A 4,951-nucleotide genomic window follows, 5' to 3' on the forward strand; every position below is an offset into this window, starting at 1 on the left:
AGAAAGCAATTTTGTGAACCTGTGATAAATCAAGCAGCTGACCAACCATTACCTCTCCCTCCCTGCCCTTTCTACCTAATAAATACGAAGGGCTGTAAAAGTTCTGGGCCCTTGTTCACTAAGAGCAAGGAGACCCCGACCCCTTCTTTTAAAGTAGATCTTTTTGTCTTTGTCTTTATTTCTGCATTTGTCCCCCTTCGTTCAATCCAGTAGCAACTGACAGCGACAAGCGGTGCCCAAACAGGGACGTGGGCAAAGAAGGTCTGCTGAAGCAGAGAAAGTGAAACTGACCAGACGAATCAGAAACCCGGGGAAGAGTCTGCCGCTGTCAGCAGATACAAGGCCAGTGCCCTAAGGAGGTACTGGGATATAAGGTCAGTGCCCTGAAGAGTACTAGGAATGGAAAGTTTCTGAATAAGAGTAACATGGGGCAGACTTTGTCTATTGAAGAGCAACATTATATGCAGTTGCTTAAAGTTTTACTTAAACAATCTGGTACTCAGGTTAGTTATCAAACACTAGACTAAGATGCTGCAGGAGGTTATTACTCATAACCCGTGTATATCTCGTGGTATATCTGCTAATGCAATCCCTCCCCACTTCCCCCACCCCACGACACATCCCAGTGTGTGATGTTCCCCTTCCTGTGTCCAAGTGATCTCATTGTTCAATTCCCACCTACAAGTGAGAACATGTGGTGTTTGGTTTTCTGTCCTTGCAACAGTTTGTTCAGAATGATGGTTTCCAGCTTCCTCCATGTCCCTACAAAGGACATGAACTCATCCTTTTTTATGGCTGCATAGTATTCCATGGTGTGTATGTGCCACATTTTCTTAATCCAGTCTGTCATTGATAGACATTTCGGTTGGTTCCAGGTCTTTGCTATTGTGAATGTGCTGCAATAAACATACGTGTGCATGTGTCTTTATAGCAGCATGATTTATAATCCTTTGGGTGTATCCCCAGTAATGGGATGGCTGGGTCAAATGGTATTTCTAGTTCTAGATCCTTGAGGAATTGCCACACTGTCTTCCGCAATGGTTGAACTAGTTTACAGCCCCACCAACAGTGTAAAAGTGTTCCTATTTCTCTACATCCTCTCCAGCACCTGTTGTTTCCTGACTTTTTAATGATCACTATTCTAACTGGTGTGAGATAGTATCTCATTGTGGTTTTGATTTGCATTTCTCTGACGGCCAGTGATGATGAGCATTTTTTCATGTGTCTGTTGGCTGCATAAATGTCTTCTTTTGAACAGTGTCTGTTCATATCCTTTGCCCACTTTTTGATGGGGTTGTTTGATTTTTCTTGTAAATTTGTTTAAGTTCTTTGTAGATTCGGGATATTAGCTCTTTGTCAGATGAGTAGATTGTAAAAATTTTCTCCCATTCTGTAGGTTGCGTATTCACTCTGATGGTAGTTTCTTTTGCCGTGCAGAAGCTCTTTAGTTTAATTAGATCCCATTTGTCTATTTTGGCTTTTGTTGCCATTGCTTTTGGTGTTTTAGTCATGAAGTCCTTGCCTATGCCCATGTCCTGAATGGTATTGCCTAGGTTTTCTTCTAGGGTTTTTATGGCTTTAGGTTTAACATTTCATTAATTTTTAAAAGAGATTATAATGTCTTACTATGAATAATCATACATAAGTATCATAGAAACAATATTCACATTGATTATATGTTCAAGTTATTATTTGGGGAGTTAAATGAACATATTACATATAATTAAAAGGAGGTTTTTCTGCTTGGTTTTGCTCCTTTTTAACGCAGCTATTGAAATACCTAAAATTACATCTAGACTTTGCATTATATTTCTGTTAAACCGCACTGCTCTAAGCCACTTTTAAAATTCATTCAACAAATATGTTTGTCCACCTCACGTATTTCAGGCAGCAGTTTAGGGGTTGGCTATATATCAGTGACCTAAACATACAAAACACGATAACTAGAGAGAGTATATAGAATGATCATGGAATGGAAAAAATATATGTACAGATGATAAGAGGTATAAAGAATAGTGCAGATCGAGAGTTTCAAAGTACTTGGAGATTCACTCCTTTACACAGAATTCATTGGTATACGTCTCATATCTGCATAAATCCACCTATAATGACACCTATACCTTATCAGGGGTGTGCTGACATATTTCATTAATGCTCTATGTATGTCCTGCTGTCCAACGGAGCTTCATCTCTTTGACCAATGGAATTGGAAATTTTTATTTTGAAAATATTTCAGATCCCATTCAGGCTTCATCATTAAGCATGCCCTCCTTCAAAAGTATCAGCTAAGGTTTTTCTTTTCCACTTTTCAAGTACAACAAAAATAGTACACATTCAGAATATAAACAATTCCTGAATCGTTACAGTGGACACCACCATGTAAACTCACACCCAGATCAAGAAACAGAACATCAGTAGCTGCTGGACGTCTCTGGGACCCCTCCAGTCTCTCCTTCCTAAGGTGTCCACTCACTGGAATAATAATACCATCTAGCGTAATCATTTCTAGCATGAAATCCTCCTCAATAATTTTACAAAATCTTGGCTGAGCTCTATCTGAGACATCTCGAGTATGATCACCTCATGATTCGTGTCCTGTTCTGTGTCCATGGGGTGCCTCTGCAGACCTCCCCCGCCAGGACTCCCCGTGATTCCCTTCACATTGTATTTGGTCTGCTCATGAGAAAGAAGACCCACAGTCGGTAGACTCTGAATTTAAAACACCCATCTTCGAAATACATTTCGATTGTAAGGAAAATGGAAAACATTTTGCCAGATGAAATATATTCATGTATTTATGTATGACAAATGTGAACATTATAAAAGTTGAAAGTACAGAGAAAGTCATGTTCATCATATTACATATTTCTAAGACAGTCACACAGGCACAGTAAACATTTTGGCATTTGTTGTATGTGTTTCGTGGGTAACATTATACATTGAGAGGTTGTAGTTTATAACTGGACGTTCGTTTGGCCTGGCTGATTGCCTCCGGTTGTGGCACTTGCCTGAGGATAGTACTTAAAATGTACTTGTTAAAGGAGTTAAATAAATAGCTCATTTTATATTATGTACTTGATGATAGGTGTTTGTCATATGAGATTGTACGTTTTCTGTACAGTTGAAAGTATTCCTACCTATGACTTAAACAGGACATAATATGCCATGTAGCTACGTCTCTGTGGCTTACCTGAACCTCCAGTATTAGTCCACATTTAATGCATTCTCATTTCTCACTATAGGTGCCCTTACTCAAGGGACATTTGCCTTGAGTAAGGGAAATGAGGGAAATTCCTTCCCCAATCCCTTGAGGAAGGGATTGATAGGTAATAGTTTCAGTGGGAGAATAGGCGGGAGTGATAGATGAGAAGGAAAACAACTGGCCATGAGGGACAGATGTGGGGAAACTAGCTGCTTCCTTTGCTGCATTATCAGCATAAGCATTGTCTCCGGTTTCCTTGGGCAGTGGAGCAGCCTGAAGGAGAAGTTTTATTAAGGAAGCATTGACGATGCAGGAACCTTGTGTAGTGAGAAAACCTCTTTCTGCCCATATAACAGCATGGTGATGTAGGATGTGGAAGGCATACTTGGAATCAGTGTAGATATTGACACGTAGTCCCTTTGCAAGGATAACAGCCTGGGTTAAAGCAATGAGTTTGGCTTGTTGAGAGGCAGTGGAAGGGGGCAGGGCAGTAGCTTCAATGACAGATGTGAAAGACGCTACAGCATAGCCTGCCCTTGCCGGTGACTGACGATTGGGCCTTGAAGAACTACCATCAATAAACCAAGTGTTTATGGGAATGCAGCCGGGTAGGTCTCAGCCTCATTTTGTCCAGCTCCTACTCAAGATGGAGTTGCTCTGGTTCACATGTCTCTGACAAAATGTCTATGGAGGCCGGGCGCGGTGGCTCACACCTATAATCCCAGCACTTTTGGAGGCTGAGGCGAGTGGATCATGAGGTCAGGAGTTCGAGACCAGCCTGGCCAACATGGTGAAACCGTGTCTCTACTAAAAATACAAAAATTGGCCGGGCGCGGTGGCTCAACCCTGTAATCCCAGCACTTTGGGAGGCCGAGACGGGCGGATCACGAGGTCAGGAGATCGAGACCATCCTGGCTGACATGGTGAAACCCCGTCTCTACTAAAAAAAAAAAAAAAAATACAAAAAAAAAAAAAAATACAAAAATTAGCTGAGCGTGGTGGCACAGGCCTGTAATCCCAGCTACTCGGGAGGCTGAGGCAAGAGAATTGTTAGAAGCTGAGAGGCGGAGGTTGCAGTGAGCTGAGATCGTGCCATTGCACTCCAGCCTGGGCAACAAGAGCGAAACTCCGTCTCAAAAGAAAAAAAAAAAGTCTATGGAAGGCGTGCGGTCTCCTATAGCTGGGACATCAGCGGTCTGTGGTGAGAGCCTGCCGTCCCTCTGTCCCTTCACTCACCCCTCCCCTAGGAGCCTTTCAGTGCTGGGAACTGGCCCTAGCGTTCCGCTACCCCACACCACATTCCCAGGTTCCTCGTTCTTCAGCCCTGGCGTCTGCATCGCCTCTGTATCAGCTCTTGGTGTTTTCTCTCCGAAGATCTGCTCTAAGTCTGCTGGTTTACCCAGTATCTTGGTTTCTCTCGGTGGGAGTGGTGCTTCCGGGCTGTGTCCAGCCAGCCATCTTGACCCTAGGCGTGATTTTGAAAATTTATTTATTTATTTATTTATTTTTTGAGACGGAGCCTTGCTCTGTCCCCCAGGCTGGAGTGCAGTGGCGCGATCTCGGCTCACTGCAAGCTCCGCCTCCCGGGTTTACGCCATTCTCCTACCTCAGCCTCCCAAGTAGCTGGGACTACAGGCGCCCGCCACCTAGCCCAGCTAGTTTTTTGTATTTTTAGTAGAGACGGGGTTTCACCGTGTTAGCCAGGAGATGGTCTCGATCTCCTGACCTTGTGATCCGCCCGCCTCGGCC

This window comes from Theropithecus gelada, chromosome 19 (assembly GCF_003255815.1).
Source record: "Theropithecus gelada isolate Dixy chromosome 19, Tgel_1.0, whole genome shotgun sequence".
Lineage (NCBI taxonomy): Eukaryota > Metazoa > Chordata > Mammalia > Primates > Cercopithecidae > Theropithecus > Theropithecus gelada.